The sequence below is a fragment of the Aegilops tauschii genome, chromosome 7, assembly GCF_002575655.3.
Source record: "Aegilops tauschii subsp. strangulata cultivar AL8/78 chromosome 7, Aet v6.0, whole genome shotgun sequence".
Lineage (NCBI taxonomy): Eukaryota > Viridiplantae > Streptophyta > Magnoliopsida > Poales > Poaceae > Aegilops > Aegilops tauschii.
The window spans coordinates 586818793-586837025 of NC_053041.3; the positions used below are offsets into that span (position 1 = coordinate 586818793).

The 18233-nt window shown below is 39.7% G+C and overlaps 1 non-coding gene and 1 pseudogene across 1 annotated transcript; both read left to right on the forward strand.

Annotated features, from left to right (window-relative positions):
• Window positions 1-2416: 2416 nt before the first annotated feature.
• LOC120970043 (U2 spliceosomal RNA) lies at window positions 2417-2585 on the forward strand (annotated as a pseudogene).
• A 1337-nt stretch (window positions 2586-3922) lies between these two features.
• LOC120970021 (U2 spliceosomal RNA) lies at window positions 3923-4118 on the forward strand. The gene has a single exon (XR_005764792.1). It is a non-coding gene; the product is annotated as a U2 spliceosomal RNA (small nuclear RNA).
• The last annotated feature ends 14115 nt before the right edge of the window (window positions 4119-18233 follow it).

Here is an 18233-nt window from a genome sequence, read left to right on the forward strand (position 1 = left end):
CGGAGCAGGGCAGCAGCAGCTGGGGGTTAGCGGGGTCGGCCGCGACGCGGGCGGGTGTGTGGGCGTGCGAGAAGGGGAACCACGGCAACGGCTAGGAACGAGGCAGGGCGCGTGCGCGCGCAAGGGTGGCTGGCGCGCAGCATGGCGGGGAGCTGCGGCAGGCTGCGGTGTGCGGGCGAGCAGCGGCGAGGCCAGGCGCAGGCGGAGCAGCAGCGCCAGCAGAGGCGAGGCGCGGAGCGCGGTGACAGTGCGGCGCGCGTGGCAGCGGCGAGCGCGCCCGGTGCGGCGCGTGGCGACCGCAGGGGCCGTGAAGCGCGGGCGTGCCGGCGAAGGCGAGGGGCGCGGCGGAAGGGATGGCCCCGGGTCGTGGTGAGGGCGGCGGGGCGCAGGGGAGTGAGCGTGTGCGCGCACGCGAGGGAGTAGCGGGACGACGCGCGGAGGAGTCGGGTGCGGTCCTCTTGGGGGGGGGGGGCGACCAAGGGCTTGGTCGAGCGGCAGCGGGCACGGGATGCGCGTGGGCGAGGGAGACAGGAGGAGGAGAGGGGCGCGTGCTCACAACGCAGAGTAGGGACGGGGCAGTGGGGGTCGGGGTCGGGGTGGTCGACGGGGACGACGCGGCGGAGCGGGAGGCAGGCCAGTGGGGAGGTCCGCCGAGGCGGCGTGGGCTCCGGGCGGCGGCGAACGATGACGAGGCGGTGGCGTGCGGCGGCCTCCTCCTCTCGATCCCGATCCAATCGGGGGAGAGGGGGGGTGAGATATTTGGGGGGAGGAGTGGGGGGTGTCGGTGGGGCGAGTGGGGAGTGGGGGAGGTTTATGGGATGCGGGGGTGGGCCGGCCTGGTGGTTCGTGGCCCAGTTGGGCTGATGGCCTGCTGGGCCGGAGCCCCCGGGGGGGTTTCTTTTCCTTTTTTTTTCTCTTTTGTATTTTCTTTCTTTTATTTATTTTCTCTTCTGTTTTAATTCAATTTAAAATATTTATGCATTTTATGAAACTGTGTCTTCTACACCATAATTATTTATGTAATATTTAGTACAACTGAATATTTTTATTTTAATGTTTGAAAACTTTTACTGTTTTCCTTTAATTAAATTTTGAATTTGTGTCGGTTTTGAATTATCTAGAGTTTATCAACAGTAACCGAGGTGACGCGGCATCCGGGGGATCACTGTAGCTTAATTATCCGGGCGTCACATCCTCGTGCCGCGAAGATTACCCAAGGGGGATCTCCTCTTGCCGTTGTCGAGACGAGGCGCAGCTGCAGAGGATCTCGATCTAAACCCCTCGGGCCCAGATCAGACCTCATTGCAGCCAAAATCTCATCCGCCAAATGGTCGCCGGAGATCTCCTGACCACCGTCAACCCGCTGCGCACTGCCGTTGGAGGTGGAGGAAGATGGACGCCGCTGCCCCCACGCGTTACCGCCGGCCGAGGACTGCGCCGTCGCCGCCGCCTCACCACAGGGGCTTCGCCTCGCGGCGGCCTCCGGGGCTGAGGGCGGTGTGGACAGGGACTCTCCAGGGGCGGCGCGGCGCCGCCGCCTCGGGGGAGAGAGGTCCTTCTATGCAACTATCATGGAAACCAGATGCTCATTCTTCAGCTGGTTGCCTATATAAACGAGGAGGCCCCGCTTTGTCACCGTTTCGGAGTTCTTACCCTAGTAAGTCGCTTTTGTCCAATTAAGTTCGACACAATCCTAGCTCCCTGATATATCAATGATGTGAAACGCAGCTAGCGTGCCGTGGCAAAAATAAAACAGACGCTTGTGTTGTGCCTTGGCTGGGTACAACAGCTTCAGTGGTCTACCCAAGGAAGACTTCAGAGTATGATGGCAAGAAGTGCAGTTTTCTAGCTTTATCTCTTCCCCAGCGTACCCGCATTGCCTTCTTCCAGCTTCATCGGAGCATCATATCATTCTGGACCATGGATTGTGACTTTGTGAGGACTTGCAGTGGCACCATGACTGATTCATCCGAGATGTATCGGAGTTGGGCTCATCAATTTAGTTGAACATTTCTTTGGGTTATATAGTTCTGGCTAAGACATTCCTAGATGATGTTGTGTTGATTCTGTTCGTCCGGCTAAGACATGGTTTCTCAGATGCGGTGGCACGTGTTGACAGAAATTACTACCGTGAGTTTCACCCTCAAAAAATAAAGAAATTACTACCGTCAGGCCATGGGTATCAATTAAGAAACAACGTTAGTGGCCCTCTGAGGCTGCTGGGCTGCTATACTTTAGCTGGGCCAAAACAAGTCCAAATCGAGAGAAATAGCCAGGACGCAGGGCAGACATGTTTTGACGCACGACGTGTTTCTAATGAATCTGTTGTTGGTTGGTTTAGTACCACCTCGCCCGTGCAACAGAGCGGAGCGGTTGAGAGAGCTATAAAAGGAGACCCTGGGCGCCGTTTCAAAGCATACCTTTTTCGGATCTGTTCTTATCAGTTTAATATCTGATATGTGGACTACATGTCCACAATGATATTAAATTTATTTTTTATGGGGAGGGTTCACCACACTAGCTTGCTAGGGGTCCGTCATGTGTCGCCTAGGTGTTGCACTATTGTCTAGGCCGGCGTACCTCAACCAATACAATATAAAAAATATTAGTCGTCCAAATTTAATAAGGTTGATTAACTAAGCACTTGGAGAATTATCTGAATATAGGTGCCCATGATTGTGTGAGATTGATTTCCTTCTGAATAAACCTATCTATCAAGTGTGCTAGTAGAGTTATATTCTTCTGAATATTTGCAAGTCACGGTTTTCTGTACCCCTATGTAAAGGGTACTATATTCAGTTCAACAAAACAGCGCCGCTATGTGAAGAATACGTGTAAAAGTTCCACTTAATTTTGCATCACAGGGCGACCTGAAATTTTCCATGTGCGCCTGCAATAAAGGAGATGAGCTGCACAAGAGCAAAGGCTAAGAGGGAGGCATGTAAAATGTTGTGCTGTCTGTTTAGTTTTCCCAAGCGACTAATACGGAATCCTGAATCCAGATGCCTATTTTTCTGCTGGTGGCTTGTATCAAAGAGGAGGCCCTCCTTTGGGGCCGCTCTGGAGTTCCTTCTTCGAGTAGTCGCTTTTGTTCAATTTATTTGCACACAATCGCATCTCTGATAAATCAATGGTGTGAAAATGCAGCTAGTCTTCAGTCTTCAGAGAGTAAAGGCAAGAGTCATGGGAAGCGTGCCGGCGTTGCCTGCTCGATTGCGAGGACTTGCGGTGGCACCATGAGTCCATGACTGATTCCTCCGAGACATATCGGAATCGGGCTAGTTGCTCGTCAACTTATTAGCTGAACATTTCTCTGGGTTATAGTTCCGTTCTGATGTCTGGATGATGCAATGCTGGCTGCACCTTAGGTCCTTCCCAATTGATGGCAAAATGGCAATGACCAGTGTAGCAGAGTGGTTCAGTTTTGAGAAAGAGAGAACGGAAGTATTGCTGTACATGTGGCTACTATTACACTCTTCTGATTAGGAAATACAAACAAGTCGTTTCAGTAGCTTTCACAGGTCCATCAGGTTCCTCAAGTTAAATCCCTGCCCACCCAAATGACAAAATCTTGCTTTTTATTACGTTTTTACGACTAAGTTAATTCAGAAAACGTTACTAAACCAGGCTAAGATGTGTCATTTTTTGCTACTCGACAGATCAGAAAGTACTCCCGTGAGGTCATGAGTGTGAAACTCTGAACTGGGAGGCCACGTTATTGGGCTGTCGAGGCATCTGGGCTGCTTGCTATAGTTTTTTAGCTGGGCAAACCGGCCAACAAGCCCAAACGGGAGAAACTAGTCAGGACGCACAGGGACAGGCTTCTAATGACCGATTGTTGGTTTAGTACCACCTCGCCCGCGCAACACAACAGAACGGTTGAGATAACTATAAAAGGAGACCCACATCATAGATTCAAAGCATACCTTTCTCGGCCTTTTGGCTAAGATCAAGTGTAGTATCTGTTCTTATCAGTTTAATATCTGATATGTGGGCCATGTGTCCACAACGATATTAAATTTATTTTTTATGAGGAAGGGTCCACCACACTAGCTTGCTAGTGGGGCCTTCACGTGTCGCCTGGGCGTTGCACTATTGCCCAGGCAGGCGCACCCTAACCAATACAAAGGGAAAAAATAGTCTTGTATTAAAAAAAAGTGTCTGTCAAGATCCATCAAAATGATTGTTGTTTGTGCAAAGCTTACACCCGATGTTGCCAAACATAATTGTTTTCCTAATCTTTTATTATCAAAAGAAAATGTGTGAAAAATCCACCACAATGCTTGTTGCTTGTGCAAAGCTTTGCACAAGTAGTATATCAGCCAGTTCTTTAATCTTGTCTCATCTCCCTTTTGTCTCCTTATCTGAAATTCTAATAATATTAGTAGAGTGCCCGTGCATTGCCACGGGCTCTTGAAATAGTTTACCAGAGTTACATGTTAAAATCCACACATACAAACAATATAACACAGACTGAAGTCCATTATTGCAATGTAACAAACTGAGTGATGTTACAACTTAACATCTATTACAAAAATATTAATATCTAGATGATGCGCTTAAGAAATTCTTTCACAATATCAGGAAAGTTTCCTCTAGCTTCATTCCCACGATGTTTTAGCAAGTATAATAAAAATTGCTTCCTCAATTCATACCCATCCTGCAGAAAAAATAAATGTAGTTAGTATGAAAATTTCACGCCGAAGGTCTTAAAACATGTAACCCACAATACTCACCGCGCAAACCGGCTTGACTAATTCTTTACCGTTCCACCAGAGCATAAAATGAAAAACAAAATAGCCAGACACATTCCTGGAAAACTTTCAATTAATAATATAAATAATATAATGATAATAAAAGTAAATATTCTTGTTATGAATTCATTACCCGTCTATACTCGTTGGAACACCGGCCGGAAATAAACGATGCCATTTAGATATATCAGAATTCCATCCAGGCAGCTTTATTTCGAGTGCTTCTTTGAAATCCCTTGAAAAACTTTTTAATTTCAGTGAATGCCTCAAGTTTTTATCCTCTGACGATTGTGATGATTGAATAGGATCCATAATATATAGACGACGTGCCTCTTTGTCGATGATGTACAGGATGTATCGGCCGATGGATGCATAGGGAAGATAAATCTACAAGTGGAGCTATTAGAAACAAAAACAAACCATGATAACAATGGTCAAAATATTTTATTTACCTTATTGCAAGATGAGATGTCGGTCTCCATCCCAGGCCAGCTATCAAATAATGTTGCCAACGTCTGGATAGTTTTCTTCTCACAAAACTTCTGACCTCGTGTTGACTCTAGTAGCATGGACTAAGTAAAAGAAAAAAATATTGTTTCAACATGTTGATACTAATGGCACCTAGAATGAATAGTTACGGTAACTTACACAAAATCGTAGATCCATGTAGTGTATAGGAGGGTCTGTGAACAATAATCCCTCGTCACATGCCAGCATAAGCACGGCGGTGTTGAAGCAATCATTGTCCATGGGCTGCTCCATGTTAAGTATGCACTGAAGTTTCTTAAGACTTAAGCTCATTGGATCGGGTGTGGAGCTCCGGACCCATACCTTCCTGTGTTTTGGATGGTAAGAAGAACAATAATATACATCCGCACATTAAATATTGATACATGATACTTACTCCAAACACCCAGCATCATTGATCGACACGATGTAGTTGCAGAGGCCGACAAGTATTTCACGTTGGTCCGTGGGAATGATAGTGATTGGGGCGGGACGTTTGTCTTCGACCACGTCAGATGGATTATCCAGGATCTCAAGATCAGAATTAGCTAAAGTTTCTTCGTTGAGAGGTTGATGGTACATGGGACATCCTTTTAGCTTATTAAGCTCTGAATCGAGCAAAATAATTGCTACTTTTTGTCGAAAATGTTTCATATCCTCCTAAAAAAATATGAAAACAATTTATAAGATATTTTGATAAAAAATTATGAGATAATATATAAAACTGAAATACCTGCGTAAACTGGTCTGACAGTCCATATGATGTCCAGTATTCCATAAAATTTAGCATAAACAATCCACATGATACGCTATAATATTATAAAATAATGCTTTAGAATATCACACAGATGAATCTAAAAATAAACCATTGTAACAAGTGCTTACCCGTCGGTTTGTATTGCCTCCTGAATTTGCTCTACAACCGTCCATTTTGTAACATTGAGATCAGGCCACTTATGACCTCTGATAAACTCCGGACAATGCTCTGCAAGTTTCAGCCATTTCTCGAGCCCTAGTAACTATATATATATATATATATATATATATATATATATATATATATATATATATAAGAAATGCTAAGGATGAAGTCAAACAAAATAAATGCTAAGATGAGAAAAGAAATAGATAGTTACCGTAGTAGCAAGGTCATTGCGTTTGACATTCTCACCAAGTGAGTCCAATACTTGGATCTCTCGTGTTTTGGCGTTGGCAACTGCTAGATATCAATGGTAGCCCGGCATGTTAATCGGAATGAATAACTGGTGTAAATAAGATACAAGTCACAGTCACAATTAGATATAGTTATTATTAAATCATTAAACATATGAACCAAATAAAAACAATCCATAATTATATGCATGGATTACGAGAAAAAACTAACCATATCTTGTTGTAGATAAGTATTAACATGATGCACGATGCGACGATATTTTGATGGGTCTATGTCTCTTTCCCGTCTTCTTTTATCTGGCCCGATACAAATGTGCTAATAATGTGTACCTTTTCACCCGCCCTGTCTTGTAGATGATCGTGAGCAAGCATGCAATATATGTAAGCATTTATCACCTGCAAACAATATTTAGATTATATTTATAAATTATGATATTATATATAATCAATTAATTACAAAGTTTGTGCAATAGGTCTTACACCGTCATGTAAGAACATGTCATTTCTAATAAGGCATTCCAAATCGTCAGTTGCTAACAAGGCATCTCCAATGTCCCCAAACTGAGTATTCTTAGGGGCAGACTTGATTGATTCGATGACTGTAATATCTCTAGGGGTACAAACATAGTCTATGAAATTCATAAAAAGGTGAGCCAACTTAGTAAACAATAAAAGCCAAATTAGTTGAATACAAAAGGCAATATCACAAAAAAATGTTGATAATAATATAAAAAAAATACCTTATGGGATAACATGTAAATTAGCATCCTTTTTTGGTTTATTATGAGATATAACCTCTTCGACGTGATTATGTTGTGAATTTCCGGCCCCTTGCAGCGACATTGCATCTGAACCCTCAATGGATTCTTTCCGTGCATCTCCAGAGTCCATATCCATGTATACTATATTCTGAAAAAACAAAAATATAAATACACCATTCATTTTATCGTATATAATATAGATGCAGAGTAAGGTTAGCTATATGCACCTCTTCTCGCGGTGTTTCAGTGCGGTCTGTCATCGTTGCATCAGTGCGTATGTCGGAACCCATCAATTTATATCTATGCTAAAATATATTTAATATTTTTGACTGCATAATAAAACTATATATAAAATATAATAGAACTGTATCTGAAACTAAAACAACTGTTTTATCTGATAATAAGAAAAGCATTTGGTTATATTAGAAAAATATGCTGCTTAAATCATTTTACAAACAGAACTATTCGGGGAAAACAACTAACTATAATGTTCATATAAGTTAGTAGGCGTCTGAAATTGCTTAAACTATTTTAAATTAAATGATAGGCTATGGAAAATTGACAAACAAAAACTAAAACAAACAACCCAACATTACCAAACTTTATTTGCTTTTTCTATGTTTTTTTTGTGATACCCTTAATATATGTAACAAGCATAAAAATATTTATTTTTATGAACCATGTTTATATATATACAATTTTTTTAATTACAAATCAAAAATTACAATTTTTTTTGTTTAATATCATTTTGTGAGGTACAAAAATAATTACAAAAAAAGCATCCCAGCATTAATAACAAGTATACCATGACGAAATATATATGATGAAATATAAATGATATTTCCTAGTGCATCATATTATTATATGTAGTATATAATAAAAATAATAATGTTTGTAACACAACTTATTTCTATGCAAAAAAGAAAACCTATTTGATATTATTAGAAATATATGTTGTTTAAATAAATGTCATACCCCATGTTTCTAAAAAAATGGTCAGAATTTTCAAAAAAAATTCATGATATTTGATAAATATTTTTGCTTTTTACATAAATGTTCTTGATTTCTAGAATATGTTTTGATATTTCATAATATTTTTTTCAAATTATGCAAGTGTTATTGCTTTTTAAAGAAAACTGATATATATTATCAAAAAATGTTAGGTATTTTCAAAATTTGTTCCTCAAATTCAAAAAATGTTTTTGCTTTTTAGAATTTTTTTATGGATTTACCAATAAATGTTCTGACTTTTCAAAAATTGTACTGGATTTTCAAAAATTGTACTGGAGTTTCAAAAATAGTTATTGTTTATTGAAATTAGTTCTCAAGTTTAATACAATGTTCATATTTTAAAAAATTGTTCACGTTTATGAAAATATTATGGATTTTTTGAAAAGGTTACGATTTTCAAAGTTTGTTCTCAATATTCAAAAAAAGTTTGTGCTTGTAAAGAACTGTTCACGCTTCCAAAATTGTTCGGTTTTTTTAAATGGTTCTCATTTTCGAATGTTTTTTAAAGATTCAAAAACTGTTCGTGGTCCCAAATTTGCTCAAATTTATTATTTGTTTAAAAGTTTCTTCTCAAAATTCAAAAAAAAAATTGTGTTTGAAAAAATTGTTCGCTTTTTCATAATTGTGTTTGAAAAGTTTTTTTCCACCTCCCCGCCCGACGGCCCACCTCCCCGCCTCTCCACCTACCACGCCGCCTACCTTATCTTTTTTATATAGGACATGAAAAATTAGCCAAAAAAATTACAGAAACTTGCAAACAAAACTTCTACAACAAAGTATTATAATTTTTTCCTATCTCTTTTATTGTCATACAATTAGTATTCAGAATTATTTTTATTAATCATATTTAATAACATATATATATTTTTTATATGAGTTTCCTATACATTTAATATATAAGATTTCTTTTAATAAATTAGTACAAATGTCAGGATAGCATTTCTAACGTCGAGCACAATTTGCACGTAAGCATAAAATTAGATATCCACCACGGCCAGGATCACACGGGCCAGGCACACGTGCTGGCCTCACCGGCCCAGCCAGGCCCAAGCTGGATCACAGCCCGACCCGACAACCCACAGGACAGGCTACAAAACCCTAGCCGTCTGCCCTCCCCCGCCGCACTGCAACCCTAGCCACACTCATTTATCCCCTCCACCAACTCACTTCCACACCTACTTTCCTTTCCACTTCTCCCCTTCCCCGCCGCATCACAAGTCTCGACGCCTCCCATCCCCCGTAGCAACGCCGACTGCATCCACCAGCCACGCAACTCCAACCGCCAGCCGCCGCGCAACTCCGACCGCCAGCCGGGAGACTAAGCCCGCCGAGCGACGGATCTGTCCCATGCGCCGCCGCCGTCCCGCCGGATCTGTCCCATGCGCCGCCGCCGTCCCGCCGGATCTGTCCCATGCGCGTTGAGAATGTCAACAACTACTTTCCTATCCACTTCTCCCCTCCCCCGCCGCATCCCAACCCTCGACTTCTCCCCTCCCCCGCAGCAATGCCGCCTGCATCGGCCAGCCGGCTGCCACACAACTCCGACCGCCGGCGGATCTGTCACACAAACACCTAACCACTCTCCTTCCCCTACCTCACTCCACTCCCGCCGCTCTTGACCCGACGGCGGCGGCATCCTCTCCACTCTCCTTCCCCTCACCCACTGTACTGTTTGTGCTCTCGCCCCCACGGCGGCAAAACCGACGACCACGGCTCTCACCGAATCGCTCGAATCCATGCGACGACGGTCGCACCGTAGATCTAGCGGGCGACGGGTGTTATTCCTCCTCGACGGACGACCTGATGCGCCAGGAGAGTAGCGCGGATCCGGCGTTGATGGAGTTGAGAAGCAAGGTCAACGTGACCATCTCCTCGGTAAGCAGCTCCCCCATGGCCATTTCGGTTTACACCATATTTTTTGTGTGTGTAATGATGATGGACTGGATTACTGCTATCTGTAGCGAGCAGAGCGAGCGCCAGTCCCCTTGTTCCATCGTCATCCGATGCCACATATCTCTCATCTCCTGTCCGCTCCACCTTGCCGTCGCCATGAACTGAACCAAGCACGTGCTCAAGTAAGTCAGGCGGGTGCCCGGCCCTTTCTATTTGACGCCGCAATCATGTTTCAACGCCGCAGCCTCCGCCGTCTATCGACCACGCGGCTTTGATGATTTCTTTGCAACCGCCCACCCCAGGTTGATGGAGATTTGTGATGAGAGGGAGACAACCTACCCCAACCTCTGTCTCGGCAATGCACGGACGACGGCCACAAATCCAGTTATTACTTGCATGCCTGGCTGCTCATCATGAGTAAGCTCCTCCTTAACCACCCCACCCCCATGCATCAAATATCTCATGCAGACATATCTGCTTATTGTTTGAATATTATATGGTACGCCTGCATCATGTTCACCCTATCATAATTCAGTATTTGTAAAAGTTGTCAAAGCTACCTGTTATTATGTGATATAGTATTTGTACATGCAGTTGTCTACAAAATACTTGGTCAGATCTTCCACAAGATTTTTCAGTTGGATTAAAATTATATTTTGATCTGACTTGTAATTAACAAAATTAGCAAACTGCTTTCTTCAACGTTTGGGAAGAGGGTTCAGTAGTTAGGTTCTCAGTCTGCCTATCAATAAAACTAATCAAAATTTTTCTGTGTGTGAGCCGAGATGTGTGTCATGCGGTGTTGAAAACGAGCACTGAGAGCAGAGAGTTGGAGCCGGGGGACGACAATTACAACTCCTACAGCACCAATATGTTAAAAGGCATGGGAGCAGGTATGTGAGAACAAAATATCGACTTAAATGACCGGTTCACATTGATTTAATACAGTCGCGTGTCTGGTTAACTATCAATAACCATTTAATTATTTGTCTATGCTATGTGAGGGTGTAACGATGATGGAGTACATTTACTGTTATGTGTGTTGAAGTCCAGTTAGGGTGCGTTTGGGAGTGAAGTATTTTGGTTTTTTTGACTAAGCCGGAATCCGTTAGCACACACTGATTAATCCTTCCAACATGTTGCTTAGGCGAAGCTAAGTTAGCAGATGCTAATTTATTTGGCCATGAAGTAGTTATCTGAAAAAAACTGTAGGAAAACAATACCAGCAAAACACTTCGGTGGACTTGACAGTACTCAGAAAATGTATGTTTTTTAGCATCCGGAGTATTTGTTGCCCACTGCTCAAAAATAGTGGTTTCACAGTAGTTCAGTTCTTACTTAAATTATACTGCCAAACTATGCCTTGCTCACTCAAAAAATTGACCAGTTGAATTTGTTGTTGTTTTGTTTGGAAGATCTGTGGTAGTCTGAACAATACTGAACTTAACTATGAATCATGATGCTTTTTGCGCGAGGGTCTAAAACTTACATGTGATGGTAGTACTGCTTTGTAATTAAAAGAACACTCTTAAATATTGCATTGAGAGACAATCACCCAGTTTTGGTCAGTTTTAAAAAACAATTATAATTGGTGTTGCTATTGTACATAACTCTATTATATCAATTGCAAGTTTTTCTTAAAGTACTGCATTTTGACATGCATAAATTATCTCTCGAGATAAGCTTCTTCAGTTTACTAATTATTTTTTCCTACTAACTGTGATTTTCATGAAGGGACTAAACAGAGCAAAGGGAAGAAAGATAATGGAGCAATATTGGAGAAGTTGAGTGCACGAAATAATCTGTTGATCTTCTTGTAATTTAAAACCATTTAACCTTTTACCAGCAAAAAAAATATTAAGTTTACATTTGATGATTGCCATGGATAAATAAAATAAATATACTTTCTAATTGTCATTTTGAATGGTTACACAAACTTTGCTGATTCAACACTATTGTATCTCTTACTGAAAGTTTACATTGCCTACTTTTTTCACATGATTTGAATATTTAGTTTGCTAGCAATTGATATGCGCATTAAGTACGACCTGGTAATACTATCATCATCAATATTTGTTCTTCCCTATGACCCATGTGAATCAGCATGAAACATCTCTTCGAACAAAATTCGTTTTTGATTGTAAAAATTCAAACAATTGTCTCTCTTCGAACATTTTTTAAATATTTTATATTTTCCAATAGGAAAACTTAACAGGTGTATTCATCTATTACTTGTAGCTATTTACATACATGCAAGTGCCTAGTGAAGACATGTACATACCATAACAGTTTTACATTTCTCGTGACAGATATTCCCAAGGCCTACATATTATGGCTGACAGCTACTTCATGTTATCAGTAATATGGACTTAGAAGACAGGCATGGATAAAACAATGAGGTCATAAAATGGAAAGGAATCTCTGGTAAATTGTTATGCTTACTTAGCTTGTTGTTAAACTTAGGACTGTTCACTAAATTATTGAACCGTATTCCAACATAAAAAGTATTTAAGATTATGAATTTTAATTTGCATTGCAAAATTAGGCAGTGAGAACTGTTCATCGGTACAAAAGCGAAGGGTGTGGCACAATTGTAATCTAAATAATAGTCTAATAGGCTAAAATATGTGTATAAACAATTTATAAGTAGTTCCAGCCCACTACAAACAATTTAATTGGGTATGATATTTATATAAGCTTGCATAATCTGCAATGGTGTTCTTTCTCTGGGATTTGATGGTATAACTAAACATATAAAAACTATTAATCTAATAAAAAACACGCTATTATATAAGAGAAAGATCCAGAAATTGACATACCGAGAGGAACTCCAATTCTTGATGGTTCTTGCTTACACAACGTAGTCCTCGCAAATCATCCTCCTGGTCTGGGCGAAGGGACAGTAAGGAGGGAGAGGAGGGATGGCATAGTATTTTAATGTTAACATATATATAGTATGCCATGCGGAGGACATCTGGGTATCAGATCATGCCTTGATCCAGTCATGCCGTTAATATTTCTGTATGGCAAGGATCTGTTTCCTTTTCATATCAAATACACACCTATTAATAATTTAGAAAAGATGTCAGAGATATTAACTTACCAAAAAATTAAATTACTTATCATTAATTCAATGCCAATTTGCTTCTTTCTGACTATAAAATCTCTGCATAATATTTTCAAGATATACACAACTAATAAACATATTAATATTTTTTCCATCAATAAAGAGTTTACAAAGTACGTAATAATAATCTTACTTGTGCCAGAAAAATAGGAGGAATACAAAATTCGATGTAAATCAGCTAACAAATCTTGAGATTACTCTTTTTTATATAACACCAATTGAGATGCATATTGCTTTTTTTTCATCCTATGAATCATTCGTTAGTGCCTCTTTTAATTTAATTTTACTTACCCATATGTCTATTCTATTTAGATAAAGTTAATCGCTAGCTAACATATCTACTATTAACGTGGTTCTAGTTGTGTACTGTAGGGTACTGATCAATAAGAAAAACCATGCATATATCATTTTTTTTACTCTATTCAGGAACAGATAAAAAATAATCAGCGTTTAATCGCTAGCTGGAATTTAAGGCAACGGCGAGAGAGGAAGATCAGGGACAACTTCAGGATTAAATAATATATGCAAGATACGTGCCATATGACCTTCATATGTTTATTTACTATTCTATAGCTGGAATGTGATTATTTCTGAAGAATAAAGTATACATCGTATCGTATAACAGTGCGTGTATGGATGAAGTTATACGATATGAGATTAGCTACATCAAAAGAAAATTAACGACGTACACAATAACGATGAAATATTAATGAATTTATTTGTTCACTTAAATAATTCACTGAAAAAATGATCAGGAAAGCACTACGTGCTAATCATGCATTTTAATTTGCATTGCAAAATTAGGCAGTGAGAACTGTTCATCGGTACAAAAGCTAGGGGTGTGGCACAATTGTAATCTAAATAATAGTCTAATAGGCTAAAATATGTGTATAAACAATTGCCAAAAGTTAGGGATCGCCGGCGCATTGTTTCCAATGATGGGCTCCATCGCTGATCGATATGCGTGAGTGATCGTTCACTGAGGTGTCTTGGCAATTAGGATGTCGATGCAGCATATATATAAACGGATATATTTTTAATGCTTTTTATTGCCTGCCAAATATATCAAGTCATATTTAAGACGTAGATGATTCTTTCTAATTATAAAAAAACGTGACGGGGGCGTATCAGATCTTTCTCCTTTTTTATAGTTGAATATTTTGTTCCTAAGGCATGACATATTTACAGTTCAATCTCAACGGATCGAAAAAAATCAACCTTTTTATAAAACCAGATATCCCGAATTAAGTACGCGTACGAATAATACATACTGCCATAATGGCTACACTTAGAGTTGACAAGCAAAAAGAAAACACACTTTAACAGAAATGATTGTTATGTGTGAATACATTATTATTCCAAATGTAGATAAAAGGACCGAGGGAAACGAGCTTTTTATTGAGCCGTGTTGAAAAACAAAGTCATCTATTGTCCATTTTCCCTGGCTACAACTGCAGCATTGACGTATGATAGGGTTTCGTCAAGTGTCATTAAGCAGGCTTCGTGGATATCTACGTAAAAACAATTTGTTAGTACTAATAACATCGTAATACAGAAAAGAACAAAAAGCCATAAAAATCGAAATAGTTTATATAACTTACCTTGAAGATGATGAACATCATCATTAATGTTGGGGGAGAACAAGAATGTGCTCTCCCTCATAGTCTCCATGCACTTATCCCTACGGTTTACCTGTATGTACGTAACTGCAATTTTCTCGAACAAATTTTCAGTGCTCTGCAAGTGGTACAAGTGACGACCAACATGCTCTTGACTTAGGCGTATAAACAGTATCTCCCGTCTGGAATGATAAAGATATGTTGATGGTAGGCAACTATCAAATATTAATAATCATATAAAACCTCAAGTACTGATTGGAATTTACCGAAAATTCATGATGCCTATCTCAACAAAATGGACCTGCCGTCTACATACTGAATCCCACCTATGTTGTATCCTACCAGCATAGACAAGAATACCAAGAACATCTAGAAAAAATTAAGTCTGGGTGAGACAAAATGTTAAATCGATAAATATGCAAAAACAAACTAAAAGATGTTGCACCGGTAATGGTTTTGTCCCGTAGCAAGGATATGGCACCAAGTTGTGGGAAAAATGGTGGACAGATTGTCGATGCAATACTGTGCACCGATGTCCTAACCATGGTTATAGCATTTAGTTCAATGACAAACTCCATGCATAGATACCAGAAGTGACCATCTAGCATTTCCGTGGGGTTTATCCCGACGTTACTGAAGTCATATGTTAGCCCGATCTGCAGAATGTCGTTGAATCGATAAGCTTGGTTGCTGAAGGCAATTGCTTCAATCTTTGTTCCCTAGAAATATTTAAGAATTCAGATAACAAGACTTTAGAACACATGTGTATATACATTAAAAAAGGTTGCTATATTTAGTGATAACTAATCTCATACTTCCTGGTCCAGAAGTATGCAACGAAAGTATGGGTTTCCCATTGCATGCACCCTGATATGGGACTTCCACATCACCTTAGCTCGAATTATCCAACATCTTTGATAGATATGTTCCATCTGTACACTTTGAAAATTCAGGTACCTACATAAAATAATACGAAATGATGGGATAAACAAACGGTGATGTCAGATAAGCGTGCATGAAGATCTGTACACTTGCCTGTTCATTGGAGGGATGGTAGGCAGAGGCATGATGGGATCCGGTGGATTCGCCATCACCCTCCTCGAGGGCCTCGAGCTGTACGGTATCACCATGGTCAGGGAGCTAATGGATGAATTGTTAAAGAAAGATAGAGAGGCGCACGGGCACGGGTAGTGGCATTTATATATATAGTCCAAGGGGCCCACAGGCGGGAAAATCAAAATTCTTTCAATTATTTGCATGTGGCCGTCTAGCGAAAAAAAACCTCTACTATCGAAACTATTATAAATAGTAAGTTATGAGAGTTCTTTGGCAACAAAAAATTTATTGCTAAAACTTTTTGAATCAATTAATTATTTATAGATATTTCAGATTCTTAATCTGATCGAAATCATGTCAATTATCTCACCAGTATCATTGTTTCCTTTTCGCCTGTGAATCCCCTATATTCAATATAACAAACTGCGGGAATATAATGATGACTTCAGATTTTTAGTTAGAAACGCAATAATTGGATATATCAAAATAATTAAGGTGATAGTGCGTTAAGGTAAGTGTAGTCACGCAATTAATATATTACCATGGATTCTCCAATATTTCGTCGATTAAATATATTACCATTAATTACCAACATGTAATCAATTTCAAAAATCGATTATTTACTCAGCTTTTATTATACTATATGTTTTTTAGAAAATCCCAACATATTTGATTTTATAACATGTGATGAGACGTCGTGTGTTACTTTGCAACGACTATTTTACGGGCATTTTAAAATAGTAACAAAAAATTAAATCAAAGTTATTAGCAATAGTAATAATTTGTTCAGTCGGTCTTTGATGGCTTGATTCGTTGGTCGCGGTTGCATGCACAATTGAGTATGCGCGTGAAAAGGTAACTTCGATCCTTTTTTAATTAGCGTCTCTTTTTTAATTTGATTCTGTATGCACAGTGTAGTAACAGCCGCACTTTCAAAACCAGCATGCTTAATTGAGAAGCCTGTGCGTTTTGTGACGTAAGTTAGTTAATATAGCACAAACGCAGTAAATGCCATTTGTAATAAAAAGAATATTTCGATGGAAGTACGGATTACAGCATTTGTACCGCGTATTCATATAAGAAAAAGAAAAAAATAGCGTGTTCGGCGACAAATCTCAAAGGGAAGATCAAAAACAGAGAGTAAGAAAGCAAGCATGAAACAATATCTGTTCTTTATTCATACTTTCATAGTTTGACTCCAAATCGATTACAATGCAAAATGCTCTTAAGGAGCGTTGAAACATAAAACATAAAAGCTGTAAAGAATATTGTATAACTCCTCATGATTGCTCCTTTCAAGGCATTTCGGTCTTCTTCTCGCATGTTTGCATGTGCTTCACAACAATATGTTCCAACTGATTGATCTTCTTTATGAGAGTTTGCATCAGCTTGTTGCTCTCCTTGGTTGCCTGCAGAATTTGATCGTTGCTAGTACCCCAACCGTCCCCCAAACCTTCTTTCCTATCGTCTTTCGTAACGGGATATCTACTACTAATAGGCAGGTTAATAGGCTCGACGTGATTATGCATCCTAAGCCTTTTTGGCTTTGGTGTGTTACCCTTACCAAAGGGACGCATCGGCGTAGCGCCGTCATGATCTTCTAGTTCACCGAAATCTTCACTTTCTTCTTCCTGCCAACGAAGCATGTGAATTGAACTGTTGGATGACGCCATGTGAGAGGAGGATGGAGAGGTCTGGTAAGGTCGCTGGAACGGTTGATCTATATATAAGCGTTTCTAGGAAGCTCTGAATACGAAATCGGTAAACAAATCGACCGATTTGGTCACAATCAAATATTAATTAATGGGATCAATTTTGTGATTCGGTGAGTAGAACCTACTATATTATTACAAGACAAAAAAGATAACCTGTCTTAAGATTTCATGTGTGATAAACCGATTAGAATTTTTTTAAAAGGAAGCAAATAAAATAGTTAACATGCACGTATTGTACATTTTTCAAAAACACTTCTAAAATTTCCTTATACACGGGATTTTTTTAAAACTATGTTGAATACTGTTTTTTTCAAATGCATTAACACTTCATTCAAGTTTGTGCCAGCTGTAACATTTACTTACATTTCCTTGTTCAAACAAGAAAGAGAACATCAAAAAATAAACATGAATTAGGGTTGCCACGGGCTTTTGAAATATTTGCTAGAGCCAATTAAACATAATACATGTTAAGTTTTACATGTAAACATAAGTTAAGTCCACTTCACTTGCAAGGGAGATTGATTAAAAAAAGGTAATTTGGCCTAATGCAGATCTGAAGAATACCAACGTGAGAATAAAACACACAATTCTTCAGTTAAAGTTTACTCTTTTCATGG